Below are 18,986 nucleotides of genomic sequence, written 5' to 3'. Positions count from 1 at the left end.
TTTGGGTTTCATTATTCTTGATTGAAATTTTCTCCAGTAATTTTCCTACCAAAACCAATACGGTTACCACTGCCACCTCACTTATATCTTTGTCAGATATATAGAGAATAACAGGTTACTGTCCCATCGTTTTGTAATAAATCAGGCATTGACATTTAACTTCCGTGATGAACAACGAAATTGGAAACAAGAGCACCGCATAACTGGTGCCAACGCTGGCCTGCCACATAACTGGTGCCAACGCTTGCCTGTGGGTGCAGTTTTGAATAAATGAAAGCTTGTCGGAATTATTTAACTTTTTTAGGTCAGTGACCTTGACCTTTGACCTAAGTGACCCGTGTAGAACTCATAAAGGTGCATCTGCATATAAAGTTTCAAAGTTGTAGGTGGAAGCACTTAGATTTTATAGCAAAATGTCAAAGTTTTAGCACAACGCAAGCGTATGGCAGACGGCAAACGACACGACACCACGAGCTGGCTATGACAATACATCGGGTTTTCTCCAAAAACGTGAGCTAATAAAAATGAATCATTATCAGTTGTAAGATACTGTCTTTTCAACTTCCTGTAAAAATGATATGTGGTATATAAGGTGAACGGACAAAACCTCAAACATTAATAAAAATGAAAACTTCTGTCAAAGAGTGATATTAGGAAAATCAGAATACATTGTTTATATAACTAATAAGTAAGTATGCCTTTGTTAAACGAAGAATACCAGTACCTCGTTTTCTTGTGACTGTTCACAGACCCGTTTAATCTCAACTTTGCTGTAGTTTTAGCTGGATTGCTGGCAAATACACTTCTCATCCTATGCGGTCCTCACAACCCTACAACCATATTTAATTATTCATTTAATTTACATAGAAAATGTACATCTTCTCACAATAGATGGGATAAAGGACTAATTCTGATATATATGTGTAATATATACTTTTTGGTTATTCATTTCCAGCGTGTTATTATTCATGATGTCATTTAAAAATAAATTGTCGCAAATACTCATCAAATCTGGAAAAAGTGCATTGCACTTAAATTTCTTCAAAGATAAGTATTGGACAGCAGGTGACTCAAAATCAGTAACAGCCAAACATATCAGCCAAGGCCAAAAAAAAAAGATTCTGAGTTTCGGGCCACCTGACCCTACCTAGCAGAACCCCGCCGACCCTAAAGTTTTTAAAGCCGAATTTTCCGTGAAATTTTAAGTCAATAGCGCTTTATTTTCATGGGAGGTAATCACGTATAAACGCATATGGCGTTCGGTAACATTGTCGAAAATGTCGGCAATTTTACATGTTTTTCAACCAAAACTGCAAACATTCTGCGAATGTTTCGTGTTTTTGATGTAACGACTTCGATCAATAAGTTACAAAGGCATCTCCAATGCCACGAGCAGACATTCTCAAAAGTGTCGGACGTGACCGACGTTTAAGACAGGGCCGATTGAAAATGCTATGGTGCCGATCCGAATGTCCGTTAAATAATACAAGAGCAACAATTTATTTCTTTTAAAGAATTAAAATCTGAAAATAAAAAAGAGCTTAAAATAAATATGAGAAGTAAACAACGTCGTATTTTTTTTTACATTCATAAAATGTTCCTGCGCATGCACAGCTAAAACTTAAGAGTAAATATGTCAATCGAATACACGTTCTGCAACTCAGATCGTCGCAATTGGGGTATAAACAGTTAGTCACCCCATAAAATTTACGCATAATAATGCATTTTCCTTGTGGCTAGTTTATTGACTTTTGTAGTAAAATTATGAGTTGTCACGTAATTTCGCAACCGATAAATTGTCGATGAAACTTTCGTAATACCGAGAATTGCTTTGCGCTTTTTAATCTTAGTCTGTTTAATGAATAATTATGTTATCGATATCCAGCATGTGTTCTGTTGTTAAAGGTACCTCATAGAGTTCTTACAATTATAAATGTGATTTTTGTGTAAAAATAACTTTAATACATTGATTAACTATCAGCAATGTGTTTTTTCTGAATGTGGGTAAGACGTCTGGCCTTCAATTTTAGGGGGAAAATATACACAAAAGAAGAAAACGGGGTTTTGTCAAATGTAAACTAAAAAATTTGGGGAATTTGCATGATTTTAAAGAAATTTATTGTGGGGAAGAGGCCTTTCCCATAGGGAAAAGGGCCTATATAATGTCCCTGCTAAAGAAGGAAAAACATCAGTATCTGACAACTTTTGTTTAAACAGCAATTTGCATACTAGTATACAATAAACGAATTTTAAATTTCGAAATTGATTTGTTTTTAACCAGTTTATTTTTATAAAAAATATTATAAGTGTGTGATTTTTTGGAGGATGGAATGATGACAGCAGTTTCAAAACATAGGTTTGTAAGACGGACACGATGAATTTTAATGCAGGGTGGGGTAATTCTGCAAATTATTCAGAATACGTGAATATCAAATGATTCAAATGTTTTGTTACTTGTAATAGTCTTTATATGGGAAAATTCTTTCTAACTTAATTTTTAAACAAATTTGTACTTCTTAATATGAACATTGAAGTATTTGAAATGTTTTTTCATAATCTGACACATGAAAAAGCCCTAGATAAAAAATGCAACGGCACTAAAAGGTAGCATTTGCAGTTTAATGTTCATCAATTCATACTTAATTTGAAGACCTTACTTCTATGTAATAACTTTACTTTCTGAAAATATTAGTGTTTGATATCTACAAATTTCATGCAGGTGAGCATTTGAGTATTTTGATCCAACACAATTTTTGTGAATTCAATCTCCCTCGGCAGTCCAAAAATATTATTGCAACCATTAAAGAGGAAGAGTTACAGTAAACTATGATAAGTATTAAATTAATGAAATATTGAGGTATTATAAATATATAAAATAACATGTACGCGGGCATGTACAGCTTTCCATTTATATGCACATGTATATTTTTAAGTATAATTTTAATATTTGTGACTACTTCAGAATTGTTTTTTATCGAATGGTAATGAATGTATAACATCAGGGCTTTTTTTAAGCGGACGCCCGCTTGCCCGTGCCGGGTTAAAATCGTTGCGGGCAAGTGATTTTCCAAAGTAGATAGTCCGCCGGGCAAGTCCGTTTCGTATTAGCATACTTGCTGTATTTTTATTCGACTTTTCCCCTTGTATCTATTTATTTTCTTTGGGTCAATATATTTGTTTATCAAGTACAAGTAAAACGAGATTTGATTGGTCGCTTGCATTGTATAAGCCAATCTAAACGCTCAAAACAAGTTCTACTCGGCAGACGTTTCAACATGGCGGACGGTAGCGTCCAGCCGATCTTTTCTATTTTTAATAAAAGTAACTCGAAACACTCAAATTAACAAACCAAAACAACCGAAAAAGAAAGGAAGAGAATATATGAAAATGAATCACGAAAGCGTAAACTGTGAATAACTTGTATGTTACATATTCACAGTTCAAAAAAGTGAGAAACTCTTCATTAAAGACATCATGATGATTTTCAATCTCTGAACAATCATTTTCACAGTACTATTTTAAGCCCTCCCCCCTTTTAATCTATGCCATTACTTGTATAGATAGATATACAAGTATATCGTTTTAAAATTTTAATAGTAATAAACTTTTCATATGTATTGTATTCAATAGTGACTATTCAATGAAATAAAACTGTCCAGATTTTGTTTTGTTGACAACTTTATATTATAAAAACGATTATTATTTTATTGTTGATACATTGAATATAGCTGAAATTAAATCTAGAATAATAATGCATGTGAATCAATACTTTAAAGATCAAATGACAATAAAAAATTGACTTCAAAATAGGGCAACCAGTTTTTAATGAGGGCAAGTAGATGTTCAAAGTAACTTGCCCCCCGGGCAAGTGAGTGTCAATTTCTTACGTTAACCCCTGTAACATACATTGAAAAAAATTCGAATGACAAAATGATTTTATTTTCAACAATTATTTACAATTTACACCTAAGAATGAAACAAATGTTTAATACAATAAATGTTAGAACTTGAAATTATTTTCAAATAAAGTAATATAAGTATCATAGGTTGTTATGGATGCAAAGAAGTAGGCAGAAGGAACACCGTTGCAATACCTAGATTTATGGGGTAAAAAAAAAAAAAAAAAATCAATCCCTACCCTACCTTGCTTTTTTGAGACCGTTACCCTTAACACAGAATCTTTTTTATTTTGGCCCAAGAAAAAACACTTGATTTGTATAGTAACCTAAAAAACATTACCGGTTACCAACTTTCTTTGCAAAATGCTAGTAAGTTAGGATAATTTGTTTTATTTACTGCATATAGTCAGATCGTAACTTAGTATTAATTAAATAAGACAATACAATAATATATTTTCAAATAGAATATTGCGTTTTGTATTATTATACATGTAGGTTAATAAATATTAAAAACAAAAAGACCCTTCTAAATATCAAATAAATTCCATATATTTTAATTTGTCTGGTAATTTTCATTTCAGTGTGGCAAGTTTTGGCAGGCTGTTGGAACAATTTTCTGCCTCCTTTTTGAAGCTCTAGGGAAATCTGATGTCTGTCTGATCTCGTCAGATTAGTTTAAACAAATATCTTTTATCTCGATTGCATAGAAAGCCTCTATGGTGGAGATCCAAAGAACACTCCCAAAGTGGGGATCGTACCTGTGACCTCCCAATCACTAGGCAGACACCATATCTGCAACACCAGGGATTGAGAAGCAAGCAGTCTTTAAAGCCACACACCTTGAAATAACATACATGGCATAGTAAATTTAAGTATAAACAAGACTATTGCCAAGCAATATATGTCCCTTACCGGCTCCACCATTGACAGAATTTTATTTTATATTTGTTGCAATAGCAACCAGAATTATTAACGTAGGAAGAAAATGAAATGACATGCATAATGTCCATATTGCCATCTGTCCATGTTTCAAATTTCATGAAACAAGCCATATATAGCCATATTAGGAAAAATGCCCCGCCCCTTGGCAGCCATGTTTTTCAAGTAAAAGTTACCATATTTGAACTCATCCAAGATATCATTGGGACAAATCTTCTGAGCGAGTTTCATGAAGATCTGAAAATAAATGTGGCCTCTAGAGTGTTAACAAGGTTTTACTATAGCCATATAAGGAAAAATGCCCCGCCCCCTGGTGGCCATGTTTTTCAACCAAGGGGCATCATTTTAGAACTCGTCCAAGATATTATTGGGATGAATCTTCTGACCAAGTTTCATGAAGATCAGACGATAAATGTGGCCTCTAGAGTGTTAACAAGATTTTACTATAGCCATATAAAGCCATAAAAGGAAAAATGCCCCGCCCCTTGGTAGCCATGTTTTTCAAGAAAACATTACCATTTTCGAACTCATCCAAGATATCATTGAGACCAATCTTCTGACCAAATTTCATGAAAATTGGACAATAAATGTGGCCTCTAGAGAGTTAACCAGGCAAATGTTAACGCCGCACAACACACAACGGACAACGCACGACGGACAAAAGGCGATCACAAAAGCTCACCATGAGCACGTTGTGCTCAGATGAGCTAAAAATAAAATAAACAAGCAAAATTCGTTGAATTGATATCCCCCGCCAATATGCTTCTGGACACAAAAGTGTTACATTTGACACTCACAAAAGCATTTTTTCAAGATACAAAGGGCCAAAACTTTGTTATTAACAGATGGTGTACAATGACATTTGGCGTGCATCATCCTCTTATCCATATACGGTATATACTCATACCAAGTTTCAATGAAATCCGCCAAAGCACTTCCAAGATATAGCTTCGGACGGACTGAAGGACAGAAAGACGGATGGACGGAAAGACGGACGGACTGACAACACCAAAACAATAACCTTTAGCCTATGGAGGGGGATAATTACTTGCTTACTAGGCTATATATTCAATGACAATTTTGCACACTTTCAAATTGCATCTATATGTTACTTGATTAACATGTACTTCATTTCAAGGTGTGTGGCTTTAAGATTACAAAGGTTGATCATTGGGGTTTCAGCGGAAAGAATTGTTTAATCCATTTTTCTATACAAGTCTACATATATCATGGAATGTCATACCCTTCTACATCGTCCAATGTGTTTTTTTCACCATTTTGGGAGTGCATAGGGGCCAGGTCCCTTTGGAAAAAAGCATTAAATTGTGAAATAAATGTAATTATGTAACAGATGCTTTAACATTGAGAATAAAATGTATTTCAAAATTATATTGACTAAGGTCAATCTTATAAAGCTTGAAGTGAGATTTTAGGAAACTTTTTATTGGAAATGTTTACATGTAGGTGCCATTTGGGAAAAATATATACTTTTTTCAATTGGGAATGGGTTCTTCTACAGGCCTCAAATTTGAACTTAAACAAGGGCTGTTTGTAAAACATGCATGCCCTCCATATGAGCTGTCAGTTGTAGTGGCAGCCATTGTGTGAAAACATTTTGTAACTGGCAAAATGTATGCAGAAAAAATATGTTTACACTTGAAAATAAATTTTGGCTTGATGTTATTAAAAACTATGTTTTGTATATTGAAAAGCAACCTAAAATAAATTGTAATGATATTCTAGTTATGCCTCTATTTACAATCATAATTTTAAAATTAACAATAGCCATATTTATATTAAAGTCTATTATGATCGAGGTATTCGTTTTGTGAGAGATATTATGACAGGAAAAAATTGCTTTATTTCTAAAGAATCTTTGGACCAACATGTTGGAACAAAAATAAATTTCTTATTATACCAAGGATTAACTAGTATTATAAGTAAATACACTGTAACTCCGATATAACGCGGATGACGGGGTCCAAGCCACGCAACAGCGTTATAAACGGACAGCGTTATAAGTTTTGAGCTTATTTATTTACGGGGGCTATAAAAACAGGTAAAGCATAGCCTATAATATAGGTCCTGTGTATTGTCATGCTGTGTTGTCATCCGCAAATACATGCATATAAACCGAATCGAACGATAACATTATACATACTGCTTGTCTAATGTGCACATTTATCCGATAATCAAATATAATTACAACATCACTTACGAAAAAATAATGTTAAACATTTATGACAAGAAATATGTTTACGAATTTCTTAAACAAATTCATATGCCTACGCCATTTTTCAGAAAAATTAGTACAGTGCATTATGGGACACAGCTTTCATTGGACAAGCGAATTTAAATTTAGATTGAATGCAATACGATACATGTACAAGGAAATATTTTATTGCGTCACACGCAGCATGTAAAAAATGTGCTTTCCGTGGACTTTCTGATAACGGGCACAAATTTAAGTGCATCTCTGTTACCTATTACACTGCGTTAGCATGTAAATAATAAAACGCAGGATTTTTTCCTTTTTTTATATACGTACTGAAACATTAAACACACACACAGAGATTTTTATTTATCAAGCATGTGTAGCATATTATAAACAATAACACACACAGGCATAGTTTATACAATGAAATACAATACACGATAAATACAAAACATAAACAGGTAATCGTTTTAAATAACTTTAACTTGATAATTATTCCGCTTGCACTTGCCTTATTGAAATTAGCGCACTGAACCGCTCTGATAGGGAATACATGTAATAAACACGGACTCGCGAGTTTTCACACCCTTATTGACATTACACAACAGATTAACACCAAATAGCTGTCAAGTGTCGTTTAACCTCTAATCGATTAAAATCAGTTAAACGGACGGATAAAGCAATCAAGCTGTGATTGCCGGCTTCTTTGAATTTTCTGAGAGTTGCATAATATGGATTTGAGTCAGAAATGGAAGGTTGGAGAAAAAACGGGATCCAAGGACCCCCCGCGTTATATTGGACACAGCGTTATAACGGACCGCACTATATTGGAGTTACAGTGTATATAGAACCTTTTGAAAATATGCTGAATTTTGACAATAAAACTCAAGGGCCTATATTACCTACATACATAAAGAAAATAGTAAGCAGCCCAAAAGAAGAAAAACATATTTATAAAATCTTAATCCAAAACAATGAAATTCCAGCTTGTCAAACAAAATGGAATTCAGAATTTGTTAATATTGACTGGAAAAACATACATAAACTCGTGTTCAACCTTACTATTATTAATACTAAAGATACATATATTAGATGGTTCCAATGAAGAATAGTCCACAGAATCTTAGGAACAAAATCACTTATGTTCAAAATGAGAATTGCTGCCAATAATCTTTGTACATTTTGTAATAATGAAGATGAAAATATTATGCACTTGTTCCGGTACTGTCCATATTCCCAAGAAATTGTTAAATTTGTTGTTGAGACTATTCATAGAAGAAGACCAAGCTTAACCCTTGATTTAACAAGTCAAAATCTAATACTTGGAATCACGACCCCAAAAATGAATGATTTAAACATTGTGTGTTTAGAAATTAAAAGGTATATTTTTCATTGTCAGAAGAAAAACAGAATCCCTTCAACTTTTGGACTTGTAAATAGCATGAAACACAATTTCGAAATATATAAAACCATATTTAAAACAGATAATGAATTACAAGACTGGTCCCGTATACAAATATTTGTAGACATCTCCCATAACGACAACACTAATCATATTAACACATAATCTAGATACTATAGATTGTATTTAATCACAAAATTGTTTGTGAATTCTGCATTTTAAACGTATTTTACACTATGCAATTCAGCACTTAAGTTACCTTTCAAATGTGTAATATATTACAGACAAAAGATACACATTTCTACAACTCAAGTTTTATAACATGTACAAGCAAATTAGTTGGTATACTGCTAGAAATATTAAATCGTATGAATTGTATATGAATGCATGTTTCATAACAACATGTATGCTGTTAGCAAATAGCTGTACTTAAATATTATGTAAATAACATGCTTGCATGTATGTACCGGTAGGTGTAAGCAATCTTGAGTTATCATCCGGAAACCATTTTACTGTTTCAAGTCACTTTGACCTTGACCTTTGCCCTAGTCACCTGAAAATCAACATCTGCCAGTCATGATCAATGTACCTATGAAGTTTCATGATCCTAGCCGTAAGCATTCTTGAGTTATCATCCCGAAACCATTTTACTATTTCGAGTCAATGTGACCTTGACCTTTGACCCAGTGACCTGAAAATCAATAGGGGTCATCTGCCAGTCATGATCAATGTACCTATGAAGTTTCATGATCCTAGGCCTAAGCATTCTTGAGTTATCATCCGGAAACCATTTTACTATTTCGAGTCACTTTGACCTTGACCTTTGACCTAGTGACCTGAAAATCAATAGGGGTCATCTGCCAGTCATGATCAATGTACCTATAAAGTTTTATGATCCTAGGCCTAAGCGTTCTTGAGTAATCGTCCGGAAACCATCTGGTGGACGGACCGACCGACGGACCAACCAACGGACCGACCGACATGTGCAAAACAATATACCCCCTCTTCTTCAAAGGGGGGCATAAAAAACAGTTTAGCCAGTTTTGATCCTAATGTAAATGTTTGGAAGAAATTGTGTAGACTACTTTTACATGATCATAAGACCACATATAGATAGGTTCTCACACAGTTTTACAGTTAGGACGAAAGTATCAATTTCATTACAGGCCTTTTCCGCCCTATGCCACAGGTCTGAAATTCGGCCAAATTCCCAATGCAAATCTGGTTGTTTTTTTCACAATTGAAAAAAAATTGCCAATTTAAAAAAAAAAAATACATTTTTTTTTAAACCTTTAAATATATAAGTTAACCTGATCCAGTGTAGAAAATCAACAATTATTGCATAATTAAATTATCTGTTGCCTTGAATTTGTTTTAAAAACAGTAAAATATGTTACATTTATTATATAAGACTTAACTTATTTTTTCCAAAATCCAGCGTTTGGCGCGGATTTTTTTCACCTCCAAAAAGGCCAGGCTCTTTCCCCAAAATCAAATAAAACAAGGGACAAAATTGTCACAAAACCAGGTTTTCATTGTGAAAAAAAAATCTGATAAAGGGAGAAAACTCAAACTGAACTTTTGAAATGACCAAAAAAAATTAACCCCCTTTGTAAGTTTTTTTTTTTTTTTTTTAAATCTATTTTTAGTCGTGGCGACCTTGACATTGGAGATATTGACGTGATTCTTTCGTGGGACACACCGTCCCATGATGGTGAACAAATGTGCCAAATGATTTTAAAATCTCACAATGAATGACATAGTTATGGCCAGGACAAGCTGATTTATGGCCATTTTTGACCTTTGAACTCAAAGTGTGACCTTGACCTTGGAGATATCGACATAATTATTTCGCGCGACACACCGTCCAATGATGGTGAACAAATGTGCCAAATGATTTTAAAATCTGACGATGAACGACATAGTAATGGCTCGGACAAGCTCATTTATGGCCATTTTTGACCTTTGAACTCAAAGTGTGACCTTGACCTTGGAGATATCGACGTAATTATTTCGCGCGACACACCGTCCAATGATGGTGAACAAATGTGCCAAATGATTTTAAAATCTGACAATGAACGACATAGTTATGGCCCGGACAAGCTTATTCCGCCAGCCCGCCAGCCCGCCAGCCAGCCAGCCCGCCAGCCAGCCAGCCAGCCCGCCCGCATTCGCCAATCTAATAACCAGTTTTTTCCTTCGGAAAACCTGGTTAAAAACCTCCACTTATCAAACATGTTCATAATATTTTGTAAAATTTTAATAATATGTTATCAAAATAGTCATTATTTACCAGTCAACAGCTTCTTTGAAATATAAGAAACACTATTTACATGCGATTATTTTTCCCAATTGAGGCAGTTTTGCGAATAATTTTTTTCCCAAAATAGGGTTTTTCACGACGCTAAATTCCAAAAATTCCAGTGTGGCGTTTTCCCAAAATGGAGCGGAAAAGGCCTGCATTATAACACATAGAAGGGAAAAACTGAAATGTTGACCCCAGAGGAATGATTTGGACAAACTTGGTAGAGGACAAACATACCATAAAACGCTGTGTATAACGCGCATTTATGTATAACATGCATCTACTTTTTGACGAAAAAAATCGGGGGAAAAAGTTTTTGAAGCAAAAAAAATCGGAGAAAAAATTCCGTACCGTAGGCCAACTGAAAACTTTTATTTACATTGCAGATCTCACGCTTTCTTTTCGAGCGTCTATTCATGTTGAAGAGTGTTGTTTATTGCTCATGTTGTTGCTCAGTATAATTGACACGTGATTTAACGACTCAAACTTCTCAACACCATTACTGACATGACCGACGATAAATAAACAATGGAGGTGTTAAGCTGTTTGCCAGTTCGCATGTTTTGATAAAAGCCCAGCTGCAAAAAACTTTACAGGTGACGTAAATTACTCAATAATAACCACCCCAATCTTGACAAGACTTATGAAAACGTGTAAACAAACTCAACAACAATACCAACAAGATGTGTTTGTGAAACACAATGTCCCCCTATATGACGTTTGACCTTGAAGGATGACCTTGACCTTGACCCTTCACCACTCAAAATGTGCAGCTCCTTGAGATACACACACATTTCAAATATAAAATTGCTAGCTTCAATATTGCAGAAGTGACATTACATGAGCAATTTTGACCCATATATTTGACCTTGAAGGATGACCTTGACCTTGACCTTTCACCACTCAAAATGTGCAGCTCCATGAGATACACATGCATGCCAAATATTAAGTTGCTATCTTCAATATTGCAAAAGTATTCATAAAATAAGCGATTTGGGCTACATATATATTTGACCTCTGACCTTGAAGGATGACCTTGACCTTGACCTTCCACCACTCAAGATGTGCAGCTCCATGAGATACACATGCATGCCAAATATCAAGTTGCTATCTTCAATATTGCAAAAGTATTCATAAAATAAGCGATTTGGGCCACATATATTTGGCCTCTGACCTTGAAGGATGACCTTGACCTTGACCTTTCACCACTCAAAATGTGCAGCTCCATGAGATACACATGCATGCCAAATATGAAGTTGCTATCTTCAATATTGCAAAAGTATTCATAAAATGAGCGATTTTGGCCACATATATTTGACCTCTGACCTTGAAGGATGACCTTGACCTTGACTTTTCACCACTCAAAGTGTGCAGCTTCATGAGATACACATGCATGCCAAATATGAAGTTGCTATCTTCAATATAGCAAATGTTATTGCAAAATGTTAACGTTGGCGCAAACCAACCAACCAACCAACAGACCAACCAACAGACAGGGCAAAAACAATATGTCCCCCACTACTATGGTGGGGGACATAAAAATGTTATTAACACATTTGAAGAGCAAGAAAAATAATCATAAATATATCAGGAAAGACCTTGCCGACAAACAATTGTAAATCGACAAGTGCACCCAAAATAAATTGTGTAACCCTAGTACAGTAGGGTATAATGTTGTGGTATATCATAGGCCAAATACTAGAACTTTGGGCATATTGCGTTGTGAAAGAAGATACTTGTTTTCTGTATAAATGTAAGGAAAACAAGGGATCCCCAGGGCGGGAACAACTTTGACATTAGGGGCATGACTTGAACAAACTTAGAGAAGGATCTCCATAATATGTTTCCTCATCATAAGCAAAGTGGAAATGGCTTTTGCAACCAGCATAAAACCAGAACAGCCTGCGAGTAAAGCGCAGTCTGGTCAGGGTTTTTTCTGTTTGCAGCTAATCAGCATCTATAGGTTTGAAATAAAGCCTTTAAAACTCGATTCTTTTAAAGATTTCAAATGCAATTAGATTTTCTAAGGGACTTAACACTCGTCAAAGTGCGTTTATAAGGAGTAAACAGTTAGATGCCAAATGCAAAATCTCTTGGTCTTGGGTGTTCTAAATAAAAATATTTACAAGTGACCCCATGATCATGGCAGGGCCAAACTTGGTAACAGATAGCCATATGATGTCTCATAACAATACCAAACATCTTGGCCATGCAGTTTCATAAAACAAGATTTTTTTAGTTTTTTCGCTCTATACATACCAATAAAACAACAGATCACCAGGTACAGGCCAATTTTGACCAATAGGGCATTACTTAAACAAAGTTTGTAGACAACCATCATAATATGTTACATATACCACCTAGCAGCTTCAAAGAGGCTTTTAATTTAAACATGTAAAATACACACATATTGTTTAATTTTGTGATTCACATATGAAGCTGACCAGAAAAAATCCAACAACTTCAAAAGAGGGTTATGTAAGTATCATTAACACAGTATAATGTTAAGTTGGAATAAGACATCAATTTGGGAATAAATTGTGTTTTTTCAAAAGGGCATAATATGCAGTTTTATATGTTGTATTTATTTAGTTTGACAAATTATCATTAAAACAGATAAAGGCATATATGATAGCATCATTTAAATTTATTTTACTGCAAAACTGGATTGTTTGTTGATTTTTTTTTTTAAATCCCCATGAAATGAAACTGTGTCCATGCGGCACATGGACACAGTTTAAAAAACAGTAAAAATGATGAAAATACATTCACTGTTAATGAAAGTCATGGAAAATTACTAATTAAGCTTGTATTATTGATAAAATATTACAAAAATAAATTCAGATCATGAAATGAATAGTTTTGTTTGAGAAAATCACCAAAATGATGTCCATTCCCTGTTTGATGTCTAATTCCAAATTCATATAATACAGTGTTCATTCCTATAAGTAACAGTAAAATTATCAGTTCAGAAAAGACAATATTAGAAGAAAAAGATTACGCAAACATTAAGTCACATTTGACAGGCATCATGGTATCCTTAAAGCTCATCAGATGAGCTAATAACTACAGAAGAATTATGCCTTCTTAAAATGTCTTCCAATAAACAATTTCTGCAGTCATTAAAACAATCCATGGACCTTGCAAATCTAACATTACCCACTGATAGAGAAGGTGGACTTTGAAAGGAAAGTAAGGACTAGGAAGTAAAATACTGGTTTAACAATATGAACATCCTGGTTTTTCAGTACTTTTGTTTTTGTATTATATATAATGAGAATATGTATTGACATTGCTTGCTTTTATATATTTCTAGCCAATAATGTTTGAGTCAAACACTTTTACATAAAAACCAATCATGTTTATAGATCAAAATTACTGCTTTAATCTATTTGTTCATTATTGAAGTCATGATATACACATACTTTTTTTTTATTCAAACCATGATACATTAAATCATCAATATATTTCAAACCACCTTATTATCATCAATATATTTCAAACCACCTTATTGGTCACAATATTGGTTTTTTAGGGCAAGCAGCCAGAGCATATAATGATTACTTGAACTGTTTATTTGAAAAGTGATAAATTATTTATTGACTATCAAAATCAAAATGCTCTTATTGTATAAAGGTTCAAAAACCTTTTTTTTTAAATCTATAAAAGTTTCTTATAAAATAAAAAATCAAGATTTCATAGATTTTGTATCATCAGTGACTGTAACTTCAAATACAGTATGGTTCAAAAACACTTAGTTATTACATTTCATTTATGTATATATATATATACATACGTACAAAGCTTTTTTGATAAAAACCCTGTCCATTTGCAGGTTTTTTTTTAGAAAAAGGGGAAGACGCTGGACACTGGGTGAAAGGGGAAAATAGAGTGCGAAAGAGACATATTTCGGGAAAAAATAAAAACTGTTTTAATCAATGTCTATAACTCATCTACTCTGATTTCAGGGGGTTTCAACACTGACTCTGCGCCTCCGGAAAATGACGGCATTTCCAAAGCAAACGGCCCCATTCCATATCAAATCTAGATGGCATTTTTCCCAATTACAATAAAGAAGTTTTCTGTCAAAATCATAAAAAACCTGTTTACAAACACTAATGACATTTAGAGTGACTTCCCTTTATCCATTACGTTATATAGCATGCGCTTATCGACTAAGATGTAAGATGTTAAGTTTGAGGTTTCTTCTACCAACATTTACAGCGATAAAGTGCGAAATGTTCCTCATGGCTTTGCAAAAATTAACAGGAACTGCAAACTAAACATCCTAATCCAACACCGTAGACGCTTATTTCTATCTTAATGGTTTTCGCGAACTTGGAAAATAAGCTAGTATTGCAATGGATAAATAAGCATCACAATTAACAAAATTCGATTTAAAGCTTAAATAAATGCTAAAAAAAGATACGTTTTGGCGAAAAATGATATTCTTCTAGGGGAAATTGTATTTAAACGGGAAAATTTGGTAGAGGAAAATGCCGACTATCGGCGTCACTTTCTTAGAACAAAAAAAAACCCTGATTTGTGTAAACTGTTATTGCGTTTTTTCGCTAAAAAACTTACCAACTTGTAAGAAATGACATGCCATTATGTGTATGTTAGAAAAGCTAAGAATAACTGGAGTAGACAATACTGGTGCTTGTACAGTCTGACCATGCTACAGAGAAACAGAGACATATTAGGGCTTAACTCTTCACCACTTAGGTATACAGTCCACTCTCATTATCTCAATATCGGATATCTCAACATTCTCAATATGTCGAAGTATGCGCAATGTCCCTTTTTTTCTTTCTTTATCTATGTAAATAAACATCGCTTATCTCGATTTTCTTTATATTGAATAATAGGATATGTTGATAAAAAATTTGTCCCGAGTCCCGATTTTACATGTATTTACTGTGGTTTATCTCGAAGTGCGAATAACTGTCCCAGTGTCTGCAAAAGGTGAGAAATTTTTTCTTTGATACTTCACCATCCCGCTTCGCCCAACTGCTCCCGATTCTGTGCGGTAGGAAATTGATCCGTTAATTGCATCAATGATCACACGTGTGTAATGTCGTTAGCCATTAACACTTGAGTAAGGCCTGTCACTTTAAGTGTCACTCGCACTCTGACGGCCAGAGAAAGGCTGCCAACGTGCAACTGATTGTTCAGAGACAATTTCTGCAGAGTGTCTGTTCTAAGCAGAAGGGCATAACTGAATTCTTCAAGCCTGTATCTAGATCTGGGGATGTTGAGTAATAAAGATAATAAAGACAAGACTCAAAATGGCTTTTCATTTTTATTTGATCCTGTACAAATAATCGATTGAACTTTGCATTTCAAACAACAAAATGTACATGTACAGTTCAGTATTCCGGAACGTGATTTACGCATGTTCATATGGAAAACCCTGGTGTTGATTGGACGTCAATTGCATCATAACTTTACATTACTGGATGTTTACTCGACATGCAATTCTTTAATACTCAAAACGTCATTTTAAGCATTTTAATAGCAAAATTAATCGTGCCTCGTAAAAAGGCGTATATATCAGGTAGAGAGTATTATGCCACACGGTGACGGCTTTAGTTAGACCAATTAGCAGGTATTTAGATGTTTAAAACAAGGAAAATTTTCGTCTCATTTTTTCTTTGAAAATGCCTAATAGGATATCTCGAACTCTTGTAATCTCGATATTTTTCTTGTTCCCGCCGACTTAACGGGATAACAAGAGTGGACTGTACGCATTTTCACGCATTTGTAGTCGATCCTGTAGAAAATTGTATTTAATTAAAGACCGTTCTTACTAGATTCAAGTTTTTTAGGGTTCATCTCCAAACTTTAGATACGGATGAGCAGCAAACAGCATAAAACCTGAACAGACTGTGAGTTAAGCGCAGGCTGTTCATGTTTTATGCTGTTTACACATTGCCATTTTCACTTCCCTTCAAAGTGGGAAAGGGTTTTATGCATGTACTTAGTGTCATCACCGCTAAACCTATCCAGTGACAACACTTCATGCTTTTATGACTATTTTGTGTTTAAATAAAGTCTCTTCTGAACAAAGATCTAATTAAGAAGGAAAATGTTGTCAATGATTAACCTGTGCAGACTTCACAGACTTATCTTGGACAAAACTTTAGGCACATGCACTAGGAGCATGATTTGAACAAACTATACAATATTACCCACCAAATCACTTCAGTAAACTTTTATTACTCTAAAAAAGCAGACCCATTCTAACAAGTAAATGAAACATGACATAATCCAATAAAAAAGGAATAGACAGCTGGATGGTGCCTTTTTCGTTTCCCCCAAAAATAGAGTCTATGTTGTTAAATCCTGTGTAGGTTTGACCAAAACCTATACACTATTCTTTTTATATAAAATCAGGCGCAGGTCAAAATTAACCATGCCTGCAAACAAAAATCTGGTGCAGGATTTTCAGATACAGCAAATCTCAAAAACATCTCATCAATTTGCTGTGGCCTTATATAAGTAGATTTATTAAACATGCTTTAATTATTTTTGCATTGTGGAATTTTCAATACTTATAGGTTAATCATAAAAACAACAAACTTACTGACCGAATGTAAATGTATGTAATTTTATGATCCTATAGTATGCATTGGGATGCATTGCTTAATTGAAAGGATTCGAGTTTGGATGCGCAAAATATTAATAATTAAATAACACTTTGTCTACAAAAGAAAAAGATTACAAGTTCAGATGGGCATTTAATCTATATACCAGCAATTTTAAATCACAAACAAAATACATCTAGTTCTATTGAAAATGACTTATGAATAATATATGGCTAAATCTACTAAAATAATGAAGACTTGTCGGTACAACTGTAGTAATTTTAAATATATCATTAGTATAAAAGCAGATATACACTAATCAAAAACATTTACAGTATGATTTAGCCATCACATTCTGTCCTATATTATTAAAAGCCATATGAAGCATATTTACTACAATATAATTTTTGAGGTCAAATATTATACCCAGCATTATTTGGATAAATCAAGACTAGAGCTACTTAAATCAACATGCCTTACTATTTGTGTCTACAAAGTGAACATAGCTATTGTTTTTGGGGGAAAAATCGTCATTAAAAAGTACTAATTAGCAAACATAACAATTATAAAACAGCAAAAAGCACACGTCAAAACACTACCATGCTTTAGCGCCATCGACTGCTGATTACGTCTGCCGCAAACTAAAACCAACTGGAAATATTGTTATGTTTTTTTCAAACACAATTTTGGTCAAACTAAACGCATCTGTATTGAAATACCAATTGAAATAATTTAAAAACGTCTTATCCAATCGATTTACCTATCAAGTTTACCCTCACCATACCGTATTGATACACAACGAGCAATAATCAACATTTGTTACCGTAACACTACATTTCCGACAGCGGCTATCATGGTAACTTACGTCGTCTAATAAATCTTTGCACACATGCGTATTCGGTAAATTGCATAATTCAAATAGAAAGCGAAATGTTTAAGTAACTATTTCCCACATGCTCGGGGAAAGGGAGTGTCATAGTGCTTTAATATAAGCGTACAAACTTTCCTATATTTGACTTACAAAAGGTCCGCCATTTTGTGTAAAATGAATGTTACCGCAATGAATTGTGGGACAACATTCTCTCAAACACGTGGAGGATCACATGATTAAAAGTTCTAAAATAAACATCAAACCAAAAGTACACGCTAGTTTCATTAGTAGTCAACTAACTGCTTAGTTCGTCCATGAGTTTACAAAATGTTAATTACTAAGTAACTGTCACTGAAAACTTGTAACATAATCAACACATTTTCTCAAATTTAAGGTCTTAAATTCTGGTTAACCGACGATCCAAATAGCACGCTGTGTCTCAAAGTCGTCTCCCTTGTCTCGTGGTTACAGATAGTTATTTCGTGTCTTCTGCTCTCTTATAAATGTTAAGAGTTTTTGAGCAATTGTTTGACTACTACGACTACGAATACTGATTTATTTAAGTTTAATGATAGGAAAACATCAATTTTGAACAGAGAATAATTTTCGATGAAAACTTCAGCATAAAAATGCATAAACCTCGTTCATGTATAAGGAATGCGAGTCAGTGCTGGTGTGGCTACAGACCACTTTAACCATGTCGTACATAAATCGCTCGCTCTGACTAATTTCTTGTTTGCTGTCGTCTACATTTATATTAATACTGGA

The 18,986-nt window shown here is 34.1% G+C and overlaps 1 protein-coding gene across 2 annotated transcripts in view; it reads right to left on the bottom strand.

The window, feature by feature from the left end:
• LOC127877138 (uncharacterized) overlaps window positions 1-18,652 on the bottom strand; it is a 58,235-nt gene extending 39,583 nt beyond the window's left edge. For both annotated transcript variants that reach the window (XM_052422782.1, XM_052422783.1), the window contains exons 1-2: window positions 18,369-18,652; window positions 725-830 (exon numbers count right to left, since the gene is read on the bottom strand). The gene's annotated coding sequence lies outside the window, so the exon portion shown is untranslated. The remainder of the gene's footprint in view (window positions 1-724; window positions 831-18,368) is intronic.
• Window positions 18,653-18,986: the final 334 nt, after the last annotated feature.

The sequence above is a fragment of the Dreissena polymorpha genome, chromosome 4 (genome assembly GCF_020536995.1).
Source record: "Dreissena polymorpha isolate Duluth1 chromosome 4, UMN_Dpol_1.0, whole genome shotgun sequence".
Classification (NCBI taxonomy): Eukaryota; Metazoa; Mollusca; class Bivalvia; order Myida; family Dreissenidae; genus Dreissena; species Dreissena polymorpha.
The sequence above is the reverse complement of the archived record's forward strand: the minus strand, read 5'-3'. Positions and strand labels throughout refer to the sequence as shown.